General features: G+C 43.7%; 1 long non-coding RNA gene across 7 annotated transcripts in view; it reads right to left on the bottom strand.

Moving 5' to 3' along the window:
* Positions 1–19,488, bottom strand: part of LOC129048196 (uncharacterized) — a 54,370-nt gene extending 34,882 nt beyond the window's left edge. The window contains exons 1-6 of one of the 7 annotated variants that reach the window (XR_008510358.1): positions 18,046–18,091; positions 13,370–13,440; positions 11,430–11,524; positions 7,464–7,560; positions 6,679–6,832; positions 813–1,152 (exon numbers count right to left, since the gene is read on the bottom strand). This is a non-coding gene — a long non-coding RNA (uncharacterized LOC129048196). Of the gene's footprint in view, positions 1–812; positions 1,153–6,678; positions 6,833–7,463; positions 7,561–10,648; positions 10,840–11,429; positions 11,525–13,369; positions 13,441–14,361; positions 14,442–15,506; positions 15,758–18,045; positions 18,101–19,354 lie in introns of those variants that run through there. The other 6 variants (XR_008510357.1, XR_008510355.2, XR_010141487.1 and 3 more) reach the window with 6 other exon arrangements.
* Positions 19,489–19,841: the final 353 nt, after the last annotated feature.

Raw genomic sequence — 19,841 nt, 5'->3', positions numbered from 1 at the left:
CCCCCCGGCTGGATTTTAAGGACAGGACAAACTGCTGTTGAGAGAAGTGCGATTTGAATTTAAAGAAACATGGACTAGTGTCTTCGGAGCAAACAGAAGAAAAGTAAGAAAGACCTCAACTCAGGCATCTGAAATGAACTGTTCATGAGGACAACAACCAGCTCTTCGAGCCTACTTTATATAAAACCCAGATCAGATTCTATTGGGAGGAAAAGAAAAGGTGGGAGGAGGAAGAAGCTGAGAAGAACATCTCCAGGAGTCAGAGCTCAGAAAATAGGAGAAATCTACAAATCAGGAAAACACAAAGAATAATTATGAGGAAAGGGGTGTCAAGCACCCAGGTACAAGTCATAACAACTGTTACTATCTTACCCAGTGCAATATTTTTCTTCCAGTCCGAGACAGAAATAAACATAAACTATTCTAGAAACCTGGATTATATTACCGTGTAATTGTTTGCATAGAATTAAATGGCTTGGGAAACAGGAGAGCCCAGAACCTTGCTCCCTTTGTACTCACTGTCTTAAATAAATTGTCCTGTTTGCCAATTTGCTTTTCCACAAAGAGAGGCTCCATCCTGTCTCTGAATTTTTTTTCAAAAGCTTATTTCTGCGTTTTAAAATTCATTTTCAAGAATCTATTCAGCTGAGAGTAAAACCGTTTAATGACTAAAGTTTTGAATCTAAGTAGACGAAATTATTTATGTAGATCATTAGAAATACATGAGTGGCGTCTCTCGTTTCCTGTCTAGGGAAAACTTATCGTTAAATACGCTTTTGCACGGTTACTGAAACTGAAGCAACACCCAGTTCAAATCGTCTGCAGACCTTAAATTATATTTCCAAAAGCAACAGCTCTTTTTTATGAACAATGGCAATACTTGTTATGGGTTTAAATAGGAATTCTTCATTTGGAATTTTTGAATATGGGGACATTCTGGGAAATGTCCAGAAAAAAAAAAAAAAAAAATCCCGCCAAGCGTTCAGCAAACAGTTGCATAACCCTCTTTTTATCTCGGGTGTTGACCCAGTCATTCATTCCATGTTTGCTGTGGTGAGTTCAGCAAAGCTGGTTGCCAAGACAACCATAATCCGTGAACAGAGCCGGCTCCATTGGTGGTCAGTTACAACACGCTTTGTCCCGTCGGGTGTCCTGTAACCGAATGAATGGAGAGACAGAAAACAAGCACCTTCAGTAAACATGACCTAATGAGAGCGGCGTCCTCCAACTGCCTGGGAGGCACCGGAAGAAACCTACCAGGAGCCAGGACTCTCACACCGACAGAGGCATCTCCTCCCAAAAGAAGTCCGTGTCATAAAGGGTCCCTTGGTTGTGGGGTTTAATGACATGAAACTATTCTATTCACCTCCAGGGCTAAGGAAGTATCTTTTGATTTATTGCACTGTTCTAAACACTATGTAATTAGATGAGCTTGGAACTCTGCAAGGGGGGCAGTTTGTAGTGCAGATCCGTTTCCCACTGAAGTGCATGGAGGCTGCAGGAGCGGAGGTGGAGGGGACGGAGGTGAGTAAGAGAGAGGAGTTCCCCTGTGGGGCCCTCAGACTCCAGCTGGGATAGGGCGTGGTTGTGCTGGGCAGGGACCCTGCGCCTGTGCCCCGTCCTGCAGGCCAGCAAGTCGCCCTTCCTAGGAGGCAGTCTTCAGTCTACACTCTGCAAACAGCGCCCCCCGGAACTGTGCAACATGGGGGTCCTGGCACTTTCGTGTACGAGTGTTTCTGAAAGGTCAGAGCTCCGTGGCAATTGCAATCTTACTTGAATTATTTCTGCTGCTCCTTTTCGATTAATATCGATCGAGTGTGTTGTAATGTTCTGGGACACTTGTGAATTCTAGTATCATTAACGTGTGAATCCAGGTTGATAGCAACAAAGAGTCATGTATGAAATGCCTAAGCAAAAGGCTTAGATTTCCATAATCACTTAATACTTGATTCCTTTAGGTTTTATTTTGCCAAATATATCTTTCCAGAGATAGCAGCAAGTCATTAATTTCATAATGCAAGATACTAACAGGAAGAACCCTGTTCAATATAAATGTACCTTTAGTGGTACTTTATTCAGCTCTGCTTAGCTAAAGCAGTATTATGGGCTGTGTACTCATTTGGAGTTTTGTGCTCCGAATCACCTGAGAAACTTTTATTAGACATACAGATGCCCAGACCACATCACAGATCTGGAGTGGTGCCCAGGTACTGGTATTTATATTAAGTTCTTTTCTGTTTCAGACACAGAGCTAAATTTAAGAGCCACTAGTTTGTTTGATAAATCTGAATAACTCTTGCTTTTCCAAATTCACTAAATGAATAGGGAGATCTAAATTTTTTCCCACATTAGCTGTATTAGCCTGGCCTGAGATAGGATTTCACTGTCCTGAAGGAAGAAGAGGGGCATGGGGCTTTTTCAATCAACATTCGTTTAATTGCTTGTTTCTTATGAAGGGCATAAGGCTGTGAACTGATCATTTTATTGGTAAACCCAGCAAGTGCAACTCCCTCAGGCAAAATATTAGGACCGAATACAGATTCAATAGGTGTGAGAGAGACGGAAATAGGTGTATCTATTTGAGGTTCTGGACTAAGAAGGAATAATTGTAGCATTTATCAAGTATTTACTATGTGCCAGGCACTGTTTCGGTGTTTTCTGCATAATATACGCATGTAACCCTTACAGTAACTTAGCCCTCACCATGTTACCCGTGGAGGATGTCCAGGTTCTTGGCATTTTGGACAAAGAACTGGACAAAACTCACAAAGCAAGGAAAGAATGAAGCGACAAAAGCAGAGATTTATTGAAAACGAAAGTACACTCCACAGAGAGGGAGCAACTGGAGCATAGGGGTTCAAGAGCCCAGTTACAGAATCTTCCAGGCTCCAAATACCCACTAGAGCTTTCCCGTTTGCCACTTGGTGTTCATCTCATGCAAATGAAGCAGTATCCCGCAATCAGTCTGATTGCAGTCTGGTTGCAGAAAGCAACCAATCAGAGGCTAAAGTGAAGTTACAAAGTTGCACTCCTATGCAAACAAAGACTTATCCTGCAATCAGAGGTACTTTCAATTTTCCATCTGCTGCGCAGAAAAGACGGGGTTTGCTAAGGGAGAAGCCTCTGGTCCTTTTGTTACTTAAGCTTGGAAAGTTGAGGTTTTCCTTTCAATTTAGTTCTAAGAGGTCAGCTTGAACTGGCCTTAGGTTCCCTGCCTCCAGAGCCTATTCTCCTGCCTCAACCACAACCTGTGGTAACTTTATCATCATGCCAGTTTCCCAGATACAGAAATGGAGGCACTCAAAGGTTCAGCACTTTGCCCAAAGTCACACAGCTAGTAAACAGCAGAGCTGGGAATGGGAGGTGGGAGAATCGTTCTGGAACCCTCTGTCAGCCACTGCACTCTACTGAGGCAGGTAGCATTGTGTTTGTCCTGAAAAATCAGCCCTTTATGACTCTAGTAAGAACTTTTTCATTCAACCATCCTCAGTCTCCCATTTGCCATGAGTAGCTTATAAACTCATCATATAATCTTGCTACAGAAAAACCCACCAGAATTACAATTAATTCTTTCCCAGAAATATAGAGAAGGAAAACTACTCTTCTTCTTCCACATAACTAGAGTCTTGGAGGACAATCTCAATGTGTATTTGTCGGCGAAAATGGGTGAGCGGATAGAGGTTGGAGAATAATTAGGTTGCCCTGACCCTAATTCCTTATTCTACATCTAATATTGTGTCTGGCTAAGCCAGAGGAAGTCCCAGCCTCTAGGTTATATGGCAGCCTAAGTAAAAGCATGACCTCAAGGCTGACTCTAAAGAGCTATTACAGGAGATCTTCGGCAGCTCCAATTCCATCCTTAACATACGCTGGCCACATCTACTTTCATGCTCACCTGTCAAAACTCATTTCCACCATCACCAAGGGGCTATACTAATTATTCTGTAGTCGCTTTGGCATATTGTAAGTTTTGTATTATTACTTCCAATAAGCATCTCACTGGCTAAAGCTTAGAATATCTTTTTCGTTGTTGGGATTTATAAAAGATAAACAGGATATAGAAATATATAGTATGGCTGGGTGCGGTGGCTCACGCTTGTAATCCCAGCACTTTGGGAGACCCAGGTGGGCAGATCACTTGAGGTCAGGAGTTCGAGACCAGCCTGGCCAACATAGCAAAATCCCATCTTTACTAAAAATACAAAGATTAGCTGGGCATGGTGGCGTGCACCTGTAATCCCAGCTACTCGGGTGGCTGAGGAGGAGAACCGATTGAATGAACCCAGGAGGCGGAGGTTGCAGTGAGCCGAGATCACGCCACTGCACTCAAGCTTGGGCAACACAGCGAGACCCCATCTCAAAAATAAAACAAAGTACAGTATGCAGGTCCACAGCCACAAGAATAGCCACTCTCAACTGAGTGGCTGTCAGTAACCGCCACAGTTTGCACATGAGCACCCCTTCCTTGAAGTAGTTGAGAGTTGGCCACCACCAGTTCTCCCCTTGTCAAAAATCACACCTCTGCTCTCAAAGGAGTCCCAAACAGGGATGTCTGGGTACCACTTTCTCTCCAATCTTGACATGCCAAAAGGATAAAGAAATAAACCGGCTTGCCACATTTGAGATGCTGCCAACCTCTGGCTTTACAGAAGTGGTCATTGAAATGGTCTTTGGGACAAGTGGTGTGGGTCCCAATGGCCTCACACAGAGCCCTGTCACTGATGGAGAGGAATGACAGATGTCCTTCTCCTCAGCCCCGGGCCATGCCACAGGGACACTCTGTGGTGCTCCCCTGTCCACAGTGCTTTTGCTAGAGCACCATCATTGTTAATTTCAGAACAGGAGAAACCGGAAAACAGTCAAGCTCCTTACTTCTTTGCATGCATACCTGGGCCCAGCCCCACCCAGGCTCATACAGCACCTTGGCTAGAACCTGAGTCCCACCCTTACTGTGGCTGTATAAATTTACATGTGATTTTAATAAAAAATAGATGCACAAGCCCCACTCCTTGCCCAGGCTTGCTTTGTATGATGCCCAGAACAATGCATTCCCAATGTGGATGTTGAATAAAGCACCATTTGATGATGATCTTCCTTGTCAAGCCTCAGAGCCCCCATTTTCCTCTTTAACAATAAAAGCCCTTGGCTGTTCAGCTTCCTTCTTACCCCAAAGCAGAGATCCCGGCTGAAGATCACATTCCAGAGCTTTCTGTGCCCACTGCCCCTTGGCCTCCCCTGCAAGGGTCCTCAGTGTAATTGCAGGCTCAGGTTTGACTTCCTTGGGAAATGTCTTTAAAATCAGAGAAATCTAAGCAGAGTTCAGAATCATTCTGAAAACTGTCCCCAACCCCAATCCCCAGCCTATCTTCATGCCCTGCATGGGGGAACCCACGGTACATTTGAAGGCCCCAGGCTGGATTGGCCTGTGTTCACTGCAACGGCCTTGATCCAATCACTTGCTGAGGAAGAACTCCCGGGGAGATGAATGCCATTACAAATCTTACCCTCAACATGAAACGCCAGTGATTGTTTATTAAATTGCTCTTCAAAGAGAAAACACTGGCAGGCATGTATCATTAAAATGGAAGCAAAGGGAAACGCTGTAACCTTCAACACCGCGTTTTTCTCCGTTAACCCCAGACCAATACAACTGAAATAGCCGGCAGGAACTTCTGGCCCTGAGCCCCATCAATTACCTTAATCTCAGCCCAGGGAGGGGTAATACAAACCATCCAATTTAAGTATTTCCAAACACTGCCATAAGAAAGAAAGAAAAAAAAGAAAAAGAAAAGCCCTCAACTCTTAACTCCACTGTCTGAAGTCCAGTTCAGGACAAATTGCAATATACATGAGTAACATGAAAACATAAAAGACATACCTTCCAGTGAAAACCTTGCACAACTTTCCCAAGTAAGCAGAATTAATCACAGGGAACAATTACCATTTCCAGTCTGAATATTTATGACATAACAGAAAACCCCTTTAAAATACTCAGTGGCTCATAATTTTTAAAAGAGCTACAGAAAAAGAAAAGGCACTCTAAATTTATGATGGAAAGTTGGGGGGAAGTCTTGATGCCCCACCCGCTGTATTTGGTATGTCCCACACATCATTTTTATTCCTCTCCCTTCCAGAATCCCAGTTTTTTTTTTTTTTTTTTTTTTGAGATGAAGTCTTGCTGTCACCCAGGCGGGAGTGCAGTGGCATGATCTCAGCTCACTGCAACCTCTGCTTCCTGGATTCAAGCGATTCTCCTGCCTCAGCCTCCTAAGTAGCCGGGATTACTGGCGGGTGCTACCATGCCCGGCTAATTTTTGTATTTTTAGTAGAGACGGGATTTCACCATGTTGGCCAGGCTGGTCTCAAACTTCTGACCTCAGGTGATCTGCCTGCCTCGGCCTCCCAAAGTGCTGGGATTACAGGCATGAGCCACTGTACCTGGCCCAGAATCCCTGTAACTTTCACTCCCACTTTTGCTGATAGGTCAGCTGGGTGGCAATGGGAAGATGGGATGTGCTGAAGGCACTAGTGTCTTCTGTTCCCAGCACTTCTCTTTTCCACTCCAGGTGTTTCCACCTTCCCCAACCTCCTCCCTCTCCAGCAGCTGTAGAGTAGGCATTGGCATGCGGAAATGGAAATAACACAGGACCAAGAGTCATGGTCCCTGCTCTACCACACCTGTGTGTGATCCTATGCATGGCTCATAGTTTGCTGATCTGCAAAATGGAGGCCTTCAATTGGAGCACTTCTGGTTTCCTTCTGCTTCTATCAATATAAGAATTCTGTGATTCAAGTATTGCTTCAAGAGATGGAGCCATCATTCGCTCATTCACTGAAAAAGCACAGATTGAGTAATGAGTATGTGTCAGGCACTGTTCTAGGTTCTAGAATGAAAGCAGTGAACAGAAGTGTCCCTCTGTCCCTCATGGAACTTACACTCAAGTGGAAAAAACTGGACAACAGCCAAGTACGCAGGTAAAAATAGTATAATTTCAGATCACAAGTAAGAAGAAGGTATGTCCAGGGTAACGCTATGGCTTTTTTAGGTAGCATAGTCGGGGGCCTGAATGAAGTATGGGAATGACCAATTTCTGGGCTGTTACTCAAATATAGTAATGGGAAAACCTTCCAGTTATTTCAATATTTCAGAAAGTTCCATAGAAACTGTGTATTCAGCCAATATGTTAACTAAAATGATACTTAACTTTTGGCTGGAAATATTGCCATTTGAAATGGTATTACTGATCATCTCATTCCTCTAATCAGCCAAATTAGGGATCCTGAGAATCTTAATCTGATTGAAATATGGAAAAATCAATGATTATATTACTTATAAAGTTACTAGAGGGTTGCGAGTGGCAAATATTTGAGACCACTGGCTGTAAGACTAGACACCTCTAGAATGGATGTTGCAAGCCTTCCTCTTATCCAAAAGAGAAATAACACCCTTGTTTTGAACATACCCAATTTTCAACCATGATTGTGTGGCCTGTGGATTAACCAGATTCCTACTCTCTCCAAAGACTATTTTTCTGTGATTTACTATGATTCCACTTGAGGCTGCAGGGAGAGAGAAAATACATCTAGTGAAATTTTACTCTTAAAAGCTGTTCTTTTGAAAGCAATGCTAAGAGAAGGAGTTGAAACTATTAGCTTAAATTTAGGAGAAACATTGAATTTCAGTTACTCATTCTCTTCATATTTTCCAGTCTCTTCAGGTATCCAAGCATTCATACAATAACTTTAGTTAAGAAACATCTGGCCGGGCACAGTGGCTCACGCCTGTAATCCCAGCACTTTGGGAGGCCAAGGCGGGCGGATCATGAGGTCAGGAGATCGAGACCATCCTGGCTAACACGGTGAAACCCCGTCTCTACTAAAAATACAAAAAAATTAGCCGGGCGTGGTGGTGGGCACCTGTAGTCCCAGCTACTAGGGAGGCTGAGGTAGGAGAATGGCGTGAACCCGGGAGATGGAGCTTGCAGTGAGCTGAGATCGGATCGTGACACTGCACTCCAGCCTGGGCAACAGAGTGAGACTCCGTCTCAAAAAAAAAAAAAAAAGAAACATCCTGTATCTCTGCTAGATGCCAGGAATACAAAATAAATAGAACACCACCTCTGCCATTAAGGTGCTTATAGTATATAGTGGCTCAAAGCATATACTAAATTATACAGATGAAGTTTGTACTTGAAATATAGTTTATCTCTTACATTGTGTCGGTAAGAATTATGCTGTAGTAACAAACAGTTCCCTTTTTATTTTTTTATTGAGACAGAGTCTCGCTCTGTTGCCTAGGCTGGAGTGCGGTGGTACAATCTTGGCTCAGTGCAATCTCCACTTCCCAGGTTCAAGCAATTCTCCTGCCTCAGCCTCCTGAGTAGCTGAGATTACAGGTGTGTGCCAGCATTCCTGGCTAATTTTTGTATTTTTGGTAGAGATGGGGTTTCCCCAGGTTGGCCAGGCTGGTCTCGAATTTGTGACCTCAGGCGATCCACTTGCCTCAGCCTCCCAAAGTGTTGGGATTACAGGCATGAGCCATCATGCCCAGCCCCAAATTTTTTGTGGCTTAAAGCTACCAAAGTTGATTTTTCACTCGTACTACATGTCTATTGAGAGTTAGCAGAAGCCCAGAGGAGTTGGGGATGGGAGTGGAGTCTATTCTTCCTAAATATTTAGGTATTCAGCTTGATAAAGCAGCCACCATCATGCATATTACTGGTTGTCATGCCAAAGAGAAAGGAAAGCTCTGGAGGATCTCAAGTAGGAAACTCAATCTTCTAGCACAGAAGTGACACGTTTTACATCAAAACTCATTGGCCAGACTAATCTCAAGAACCCACCTACCCACAAAGCACTCAGGAAGTGGATCCTACCATGTTCCCAGAAAAGGAAAGAACTGAAAATATTTCACGAACAGCAATCACGATTATGACAGATATAAAAGAGCCAAAAGACCTGGTCTCTGGCCTCCAAAAGCTTGCCTGCTAACAAAATTTGTTTCATCAAGAAAGAAACTAAAAGTTCTTAAAAGACAAGTTTAACAATGCCTCAGGGAATATAATTATTTCGTTATTTACATCATCATGTTGAAACCTCCTGTTTAATTGGAAAGCATGCCCTCTACTTGCCCTCCACTTCTCTGTAGAACGTTTCCAGATTAAGAAGAAGGAGGGGTAAGAAGTGTAGATGTTCCTATCCCCTAGAAGCACGCAATCCAAAAAGTCATGAAAATCAGACCCTCAGGTTCCATCAAGACTCTGAAAATAAGTATGTGTATTAGCTCAGTCTCCAGTCTCTCTCATCAATCCCATCCTAAGGAAAAGGAAAAGTGGCCATTGTTACCCTCCCATTGCCAACTGGGCAGCCTCCCAGGGCTCAAGAGCAGAGTTGGGAGTATCAAGAGAATGCTAACCTTTCAGAAGCCCCAGAGGAGAGCTGGCATTTACACTGAAGCAATTAGCCAGCAATTTTGGCATTTGTGATTGGCTCACAGAGCCAGCAACCCAGCCAGAATGCTTTTCTAATAAACATTGAGTCTGGTTCAACTTGAAAGTGTTCCCCCAGAAAAGTCCACTGTACAACAGCAATCTCACGTATGTAAATAATCGTTGGGCAAGTTTGTGACAGAATCTCAATTTTGATTAGACATTGTCCATTTAATTAGGATGCTCACCCCAAATCTATTGGACGGGATGGAAGAGATGTTGTCATTCCAAATTCTACTGTGGCCAGCAGCTGACATGACTTCCCAGTCTAACCAGACTTACAATTGCTAAATCTTTCTGCTTAGAATTTGATATGAAATACTAGAGGTCTTCAAACATTAACGGAAATGCATATTATGAAAAAAATTCATGAATTTCAAATTTTTTTGCACCAACATAAATTTGTACTAACTTATTATAACATGTCTGAGCAGGATCTAGTCTGAGGCATTCTGAAGGATAAGACATCTGTTGGAAAAGAATCCCTGTCACAGCAACATGAATTCTGCTAAAGTAAAACAAGAACAAACACCAAATTTATGGTGATGCTTGGGTGAAAGAATGGTGAAATCATTAATGCTTTACAAAAAGTTAATGGGGACAATGCCCCAGAGAAAGCAGTAGTTTACAAATGGCTCATTTATTTTAAGAAGGGGTGAGATGATGTAGAAGATGAAGCCCATAGTGGCAATCTACATCAATTTGCAAGGAATAAATTAATTTTGTTCATGCCCTAATTGAAAAGAACCAACAATTAAGAGCAGAAACAATAACTAACATCATCTCAATTAACTAAATAACTAACTAACAATCAACTAACTAACAATAACATCATTTCACTTGGTTCAGCTCACACAATTCTGACAGAAAAATTGAAGTGGAGCAAACTTTCCACTTGATGAGTGCCAAAACCATTGCGTCCAGATCAAGAGCAGAGGAAATAGAAAGTATTGAGCTTTGGGAATTCTAAACAAGTGGCATCAAGATCCTGAAGCATTTCTTCGGGAGAAGAAACATGTAACTGGGGATGAAATATGGCTTTACTTGTACAATACTGAAGACAAAGCACAATCAAAGCAATGGCTACCAAGAGGTAGGAAGTGGTCCAGTCAAAGCAAACATGGACCAGTCAAAAGCAAAGGCCATGGCACCAGTTTTTTGGGGTGCTCAAGGTATTTTGTTTATTGACTTTCTGGAGGGCCAAAGAACAATAACATCTGCTTATTATAAGAGGGTTTTGAGAAAGTTAATTAAGGCATTAACAGAAAAACACCAAGGAAAGCTTCACCAGAGAGTCCTTCTCCACCACGACAATGCTCCTGCTCATTCTTCTCATCAAACAAGGGCAATTCTGTGAAAGTTTTTATGGGAAATCATTAGGCATCCACCTTACAGTGTTGATTTCAGTCCTTCTGATTTATTTTTGTGTCCCAATCTTAAAAAATCTCTAAAGAACACTCATTTTTCTCGGTTTATAATGTAAAAATGATTGTATTGACATGGTTAAATTCCCAGGACCCTCATTTCTTTAGGAATGGACTAAATGGATGATATCATCACTTATACAAGTATCTGAAACTTGAAGAGTTTATGTAGAGAAATAAAGTTTATATTTTTAACATTTATCTTTTCATTCTATTTTCCATGAGCTTTTTAAGTCCCCTTGTAAGAGAAAAATTTGTTTTGAGGATTGAAAATGTTTTGATTTCTAAGTGACACCAGGGTAAACTTTTCTACCTGTAATCCTCAAACCACTATAATTATGACTAATAAATATAATAGTAATTCTTATGATACCCAATGGAAAAAAAATATCTTTTATGACCTTGTCTACCTCCAGGCTAAACCACTCTATCTCCATGTTCTAGGTTTCTTCAAAGGCTGGTCCCCTAGCCACCTCCCCTCTCTCCTTCTACTTCCATACACCAGCAAGTCATTTACCTGAAACTTCTCTCACCAATGACTTCTTAATTGCCCAGTGCAACAACTTCTTTTCCTACTTGACATTCTGCATCGTGGTGTATCAGGAGAGTATCCTGTGGGTAAATAAATAGGCTTCAGGAGCAGTAAGACCTTGAATCCAGGATCTACTCTTATGAGCAGTGTGATATGAAGTCTTGGAAATCTAGGTTTCCTCATCAGGAAATGAAGATAATACGAGCTCCTATGTCATGGGTTTCTCATGATGATTAAATAGAATAATATGTGTAAACAGTCTGACAGTGCTTGGCACAAGGCCAGCTCTCAATGTTTGGTTATTGATTTTAGTACTGAGCTGGGTGTGGTTCATGCCTGTGATCCCAGCACTTTGGGAGGCCAAGGCAGGAAGATCACTTGAGGCCAGCCGGGACAACATAGAGAGACCTCATCTCTACAAAAAATTTAAAAATTAGCCAACCATGGTGGCACATGCCTATAGTCTCAGCTACTCAGGAAGCTAAGACAAAAGACTCACTTAAGCCCAGGAGTTCAAGGATACAGTGAGCCATGATTGCACCACTGCACTCCAGCCTGAGTAACAGAGCAAGACCCTGTCTCTTAAAAAATAAAAATCATAATTTTTCTTTAAAAAAAGATATTAGTATTGGTGGTGGTGATCACTTTTTTCTTCTTCACACACTCTCTTCTCCCCTTATTTGGTTTCTATGATACATAATTTCCTGGTATTCATTTAAAAAATTTGACGATATTCTCACTTGATGCACCAAACCTCCAAATCTCCCTCTCCTGTGTTCCCACATTAGTTCAGAGGCACACCATTTCTCACCTGGACTATTACAACAGTCTTTGAGAAACATTCCCCACAGTGGAATCTTTGCTCATTCCAGTCCATGCTCCACACACATACATAATTCAGAAGCAAAAAACTCTTTAAAAACCTTCAAACATGGCCCTCTCCTGATCCAAACATTTTACAGGCTTCCTGGAAGTAGTGACCACAGTTCCCTTGGTAACCCTCTCCTTGGAAGAGCATCCCTGGAGACTCCCTTCAGTTTGTTACCTTAAATGTTACCTAAGCCTCCTCCCTAGATTTCATCCAAATTTGTCTCTGTTTAGCAAAACTGTCTTCCCAACCCCCAGGCCATAAGCCAATAGTGGTCTGTGGCCTGTTAGGAGCCAGGTCGCACAGCAGGAGGTGAGCAGTCCGGTGAGTTAGCATTACCGCCTGAGCTCCACCTCCTGTCAGATCAGTGGTGGCATCAGATTCTCATAGGAGCACAAACCCTGTTGTGATCTATACGTGTAAGGGATCTAGGGTGCACGCTCCTTATGAGAATCTAATACCCGATGATGTGAGGTGGAACAGCTTCATCCCAAAACCATCCCCCCAACCCTACCCCTGTTCCGGGTCTGTGGAAAAATTGTATTCCACAAAACAGTTCTCTGGTGCCAAAAAGGTTGGGGACTGCTGGTCTACACCATTTGTGGCTTTGGTTGGTAATACTCTTTTAATTTCATTTAAGATGAAGTTATTTTATGAGTGAGGAAACGTTCAGCTACAAGTAATAGAAAAAAACCATCAATTCAACTGGCTTGAACCAATAAGAGGTCATATTATGTTCTGTATCGAGAAGTCTGAAAATTCAGTGGCTTTTCAAGGTTCGTTAATCCAGTCATTCAACAATGTCATCAGGGACCTGAGTTCTTTGCATGCTTCTATTCCGTCATCTTCAGAATGCCTGTTTGATTCTGATGGTTTCAAGAAATCACAACCTGACATGGCACTACCCAGTGGACAGTATGCGGTCCCAACCAGCCATGAGTCAAGCATCTTTACCTCCATTTTATAAATAAAAAAATACAGGCTCAGATAGGTTAAGTGACTTGCCCCAGGTCACACAGCGATTAGTGGTAGAAACAGGATTTGGACTTCTGTTTACCTGACTCCAAAGTCCATGCTCATAAACACTTGGTTCTACTCCTTCCAAGCATGACAACAAATGACTTTGCCCTGGAAAAAGTAGGATTAAACGTGGTTTAAAAGTAGGATTCACCAGGCTAATATTTCACGCACACTTCATAAGACCTGGATTTCTATCATCAATCATCAGCTATAGTCACCATTCTTAAAAAATACTAATAGTGTGCTTACACTACACAAATGTGTATAATGTCTTAATCTTTAATTTCTAATCAGAACACGCATTTAGACAATGTTTTCATATAATGGTTGCAATTGGCTTCTATGTGTGTGATATGACTATACATAGATGTATGTATATACGTCTGCATATGAGTATATGTGTACGATTCCATTTCATTGATAAACTAACCAAGGGCCAAAAAAGTTAGGAACCCTGTCCAATTTATACGGCTAGTAAGACATTGAGTGGTTTTAGGAGACGACTCGATGACCTCCTAATACAATATTCTTTCCTGGAAGACCCTTAAGCTAACAAATTGCTTCCATTCAAAGTAGAGGGAATTGTAGCAGAATTTCGGTGAGCTTTTCTAAGTGACATGATAGCAATGTCCTATCAGATAAAGGGACTCAGTGCAGGGAGCATGTGTCATACCCAGCGGTGGTGCGGCAGGAGAACGAGCACATCAATCTCACATGTCGCATCATTTTCTCACAAACCTCTGTGAACCACATCCACCCTCCATATTTCTTGCCTTTCTTTTCTTTTTTTTTTTTTTTTTTGAGATGGAGCCTTGCTCTGTAGCACAGGCTGGAGTGCAGTGGCGCAATCTCGGCTCACTGTAACCTCTGCCTCCCAGGTTCAAGCGATTCTCCTGCCTCAGCCTCCCGAGTAGCTGGGATTACAGATGCCCACCACCACGCCGCGCTTTTTTTTTTTTTTTTTTTTTTTTGTATTTTTAGGAGAGATGGGGTCTTGCCATGCTGGCCAGGCTGGTCTCGAACTCTGACCTCAAGTGATCCATCTGCCTCGGCCTCCCAAATTGCTGAGATTACAGGCGTGAGCCACCGCACCCGGCCTCTTTTTTTCTAATACGAGAAAAAAGCATACAGATCTATTTAATATGTACACACAGGGAGAAACACCTTTCCTCCGGTCCATATTTCTATCTAGGTGAGTACCAGACACACTTGATAAGTAAGCAAGCAAATCCCTCCTTGATTAGTGGAAAACAGAGGAAATGTGAGTTACTTATTTGCCCTATTTACCTTCCAAGAGAATCACAAAACAAGTGAAGTTAGTGAATACTCCTCCCAAAACACACGCCAATTTGCATCCTGCCAGCCTGAACCACCTGCCCAAGGGCTTGTAAAGCAAATGGGAGACTATAAATAACTCAGGTCTAATCCTCAGGGCAGGTGTCAGGGTCCTCAGACTGCTTCAAATGTGTCCTGATGCCTGACTCCCCGGGAACACAGCAACACCGATCCCAGGTCATCGAGCCCTGCCGCTGCGCCTCTGCACCGAATTGGCTTTGAGAAACCACACAGCTCCCATGACAGGCCTTTCTTCTCCTTCTGCGCCTCAGAAGCTCAGGATGGTCTTTCCCAGACCACATTAAGCCAATCAGATCTGGAGCCTGAGCACTGGCCGGGCGTCTTCTTCGCTTGAGCCCAGTGGACGCAGGCCGACCCCCTCGGCAGCCCTGATTTACGCATCTAAGTATCAGGACAGCCTTGCTTTGCTGATTTTGGAGTCTGGCAGCATTTCCTGAAACGAAATGGTGGTTGGGCTAAGGCCTGGCAGCGACCTCCCGGTGACACGAGCTCATGAATACGCGGGTCTGTTGCTGCTTCAGCGGCGTAATTCTCCGTGCGGAAACCTTCGGTTAGGGGCCGCCGCCTCCCTCTGGTGCGCAGCCAGCCCCGCTGCCTTATTTCTCTTGGCCGAGCTGACATTACTGTATGTTAGCTTTGCTCTACAAGTTCCCGTGGTACAGAGGGGTGCTTCCACACATGGGGAGGATGCGGGGAGACGGAAGGAGGTGGGTGCATGTGGCTCTCCAGTGGCACCCCAGTGCTGCGCGCAGACCCGTGCCTTGAAGGATCCCTATTCCAGAGACAATCAGGGTGTTCCCCCGGAACCTCAGTAATACCTTTCTCTGAAGCACTGTGGGCAGGCATGTTTTAGCAGCAGGGGCCAGTAGTCTGTTCTTGCCAAAATCTTCTTTACCTCTTCCCCGTCTAGCTCTGGGTGGCCAAGGGAAATGGCTTGGCGGACTGGAACTGCCTCAGGTTCAACTGAAGGGAGCCTGTGCTGCCTGGAATCCAGAAGGCAGCACAGTTTTCTTTGGGAGCCCTCAGGGGCCTCCTCAGAGCTGGAGCCAGGGAGCGTTCCCCTTTGTGGTTACCCTGACACCCTTCCCACATCCCCTGCACGTGCTTCTGCTTTGATTCAGAACACCACAACAAAATCAGATCCACCCCAAAAGAACACATGCCTTAAAAGTAGAGGAGAAAAAGGTTGTGGAGCCACAGTTGCTTCTGCTTCACGACTTATCAAATTCTACAGAGCCTTTCTATTACATAGAAAATAGGGCCGGGCGCAGTGGCTTACACCAAAAATCTCAGCATTTCGGGAGGCCGAGGCGAGCGGATCACTTGAGGTCAAGAGTTCGAGATCAGCCTGGCCAACATGATGAAACCCCGTCTCTACTAAAAATACAAAAGTTAGCCGGGCGTGATGGCGCCCGCCTGTAATCCCAGCTACTCCAGAAGCTGCAGCACGAGAATTGCTTGAACCCAGAAGGCAGGGGTTGCAGTAAGCCGAGATGTACCCATCACCCCCGACTCAAAAACAAAAAGACAAAAAAAAAAAAAAAAAAAGAAAGAGAAGAGGCTGGCTCATGGCAAACATGTTAAGTAAGTTTCATCTCCTGTGCCAGCTCCATTTAATTGGTAATGGTGTTCTAGAGCACTGCACTAAGAAAGCTTCTGAGGCAGAATTCAACCAGCAGGAAGGAATGCTAGTATCCTTTACTAATTTCCTTTTTTTTCCCTTTTTTCACTTTTTTTTTTTTTTGGTAGAGGTGGAGTCTTTCTACGTTGCCCAGGCTGGTCTCGAACTTCTGGTTTCAAGTGATCCTCCTGCATTGGCCTCCCGAAGTGCTGGGATTACAGTCGTAAACCACCACTCCTGGATTATCCTTTACTAATTTCATTCATGGATGAGAGATTGGGAGAAGAAAGAGGAAACTGCTGCATATTTTCCACATAAGTGTCATCTTCAAGGTAGGAGACAGGGCCAAACCGTCAAGCATTGAAACCCAGGCTTTACCACTTTCTAGCTGTATGATTTGGGGCAAGCTACTTAACCTCTCTGAATCTCACAAAGCCTTATCATTATGTGGAAATCATATTTAAAATTATTGGGAAGGAGACAAGATTTGACATTTTAAAAGTGTCACTTCCCCCTGTCCTGAGAGGTAAAGGTTGTGTCCATAGGCCTGGAATCAGATGGGCATGGGCCTGAGGCTTAGCTGTGACTGCAATGTGGGGTGAATGGAGGAGATCTAGCAGAGTAATGCCTTTATAGAGGGAAGGTTTACAGAGGGCAAGCCATCTAAATAGAGCTGGATACAGAGAGGAAATCATAGAAGAGTCAGGGCCAAGGACAACCAATCCAGTTCCAAGTGGATGGTGCAGGAGCTACGCCTCGAGTGCTTCCCAGCCAGGTTGGAAACTGCTGTGGCAAATTTTTTCCTAAGGTCCCAGGAAGATGCCAATAGCACTTAGACGTGAGTTCCCAGACCTAAGGATCTGGCACTGGAGGGCAAAGGAGGCACATCTTAAATATTTGATTTCTCCTCCCCTTTTCCCACCTGCTAGTTCCTCCAGTCATGTGCCAGCCAGGTGTCCATGACAGAGAAAGGCCACTGGGATGAAAGGGCAACCCTGTTCAATTGGAAGCTCTTTGATTTTGCTAAACACACTAGTGGCTTTGGGTGTGTACACCAGTTATGAAGCTATTGTCTCTCAGCTCCATGTCTTCCTTTTGTATTCTGCTCAGTGATGCTGAGGTCAGACCTGCAAACCACACTTCTATATGGCCACCTGCTCTATTAGGCTCCACCAAGAAGGGATTCAAGAGGGAGACTGCAGGGCTGGAAGAGGAGAAGGGAACATATTTCTTCTTGTCTGTTTCCTACTCTTTTGAGCATCATGGTAGCAACACTACTTCACCACAGCAGAGGCAGTTCCTTTCCACATCAGCCACAGAATCCAGGTGCCAGCTTTTCCAGCACTTGCACAGCCAACTTCTTCACACCTCAGCCTTAGAGACACCAGCACCAGATAGACAACGTTCCCTCTGTGGAAATCTGGGTCCCAGACCCTCAGACTTCTTCTCCCAGCTCAGAGACACTAGCTCTGACTAAGAAGTGCACTTTCATCCTAGGTGAAAATCCCATTTTCACAGGGCCCACCCTCAAGCATTTATGTTTTCATAGCTCCAAACTATTCCCTTAGTTCTTTCAGCCCTTGGGGTGGTAGCTGCCTTCTGCAATTGCTACCTCTGGGATACCTTACTATACATTCTGCCATTTCAGTTAACTGGTCAGTAACCTAATTCTAGTTAGCAACTCTGTATAGTAAATTCTCTCTGTGAAAGTCAGTGGTGTGGTTTCTGTTTCCTACCTGGACCCTGGACTCTGAGTCAAACCTGAGAATTCTAGTAGAAGAGCATGGAATTGCTCTGCATCACAGAAGGAAAAGAATGTGAGCCTGCCAGAACAATCCAGGAGGGAGGGTGAGAGGCAGTCATGGAAGCCGCGAAGGGGGCCCCCAGCAGACAGACAGCCTAGAGAGGACACAGGGAGTGGGGAAAGGGGGTCAAAGGGCTATAAGAGCATTTTAAGAACTGCTTGGCTGTGTGCAGTGGCTCACACCTGTAATCCCAGCACTTTGGGAGGCCGAGGCAGGCGGATCACCTGAGGTCAGGAGTTCGAGACCAGCCTGACCAACACGAGAAACCTCGTCGCTACTAAAAATACAAAATTAGCCAGGCATGGTGGCAGGCTCCTGTAATCCCAGCTACTCAGGAGGTTGAGTCAGGAGAATCGCTTGAACCTGGGAGGCAGAGGTTGTGGTGAGCCAAGATCGCTCCATTGCACTCCAGCCTAGGCAACAAGAGGGAAACTCTGTCTCAAAACAAACAAACAAAAAACCACCCTGCCTGCTAGTCCCTCCTCTCTGTTTTTTTTCCAAACCTTCAATAAAGTCTACTCCATCCATAGGTAGTGTGAAGAGAGTTCATCGTTCATTTTAAAGACCTTTTGAGACGCTTAGAGATGGACTTGATGCCAAGTATTATCTTGTTAACTTGTACACTTTTAAGAACTGATCATAATCCTTCTCGTTATAACTGTTGAGAAAAAGCTAAGAGTCTTTGATGAGCAACGTGAGTTTTTGATCAAACAAGTCTTCAAAGCAATGACTGCCCAAGGATTCTTAGAAATCATATAACTTTTCTACTAGTGAAAAAATGTTTTTCTTATCACTCGTTCACTTTAAGGTGGAGCGAAAGATGACATTGCTGGTGAGATATTCAGCACTCTTTGGTCACGTTGGAAAAAAATTTTATTTCTGTTGTCAGAGATGAAGAATTGTTAAAAACAAAATCTTTTTTATTCCTCCTAAAGACATTACAGCCCACAAAATCTCCGATAGCTTCCTGTAGCACGTATTTTACTATTCAAGGGACAATTGAATGGGTTTATTTCTTCTTATGCTACATCTCAGCTTTAATAAGTAATGTCTGGCTGGGTGCGGTGGCTCATGCCTATAATCCCAGCACTTTGGGAGGCAGAGGCGGGCGGATCACCGGAGATCAGGAGTTTGAGATCAGCCTGGCCAACATGGTGAAACCCTGTCTCTACTAAAAATACAAAATAATAATAATAATAAAAACAAGTGATGTCTTTGAGCTAATTTATGCTCTCCATACCTTATGATCATCTAGCTGTGTGTTGGCAAGTCCAGGATGGTGGCTTTTGACAAACTGTGCTTTAAGGCAAACCACGGAGTAGAGAAAGATGGACAGCAGAGGATTTGGGGCTTTAATGGGCACACGGTCTGCTTAGGAGGAAGCTCATTAGTTTGGAGCTCCTGCCCCTTGTCTTTGTGAAGTCATTACTGGCCCCCTGGTATGCTGCTCATATGCAAGGCAAAAGAAATTTATGGGAATCAAAGCTTATAGAAACAGCAACAACTTTAAGAAGCAGTTTGTTTAACCAAATTAAAATTGTTCTTTTTTTCTTCCTCCACTCCCAGAAATGCATTTCTGTTTCCACTGAGTTAATAAAGAAATGCGATGCAAACAGATCTTCTGAGTTCTCTGAAGCCCATGTCCCAGTCAGGCTAATAACTACAGCCCAACGCACTGCAGCCACTGCGATTATGTGGCAGGTGTTGTGTTAAGCACTTTATACATT

Source organism: Pongo abelii, chromosome 8, assembly GCF_028885655.2.
Source record: "Pongo abelii isolate AG06213 chromosome 8, NHGRI_mPonAbe1-v2.0_pri, whole genome shotgun sequence".
Taxonomy (NCBI): domain Eukaryota; kingdom Metazoa; phylum Chordata; class Mammalia; order Primates; family Hominidae; genus Pongo; species Pongo abelii.
This window is presented reverse-complemented; position numbering and strand designations above follow the sequence as displayed.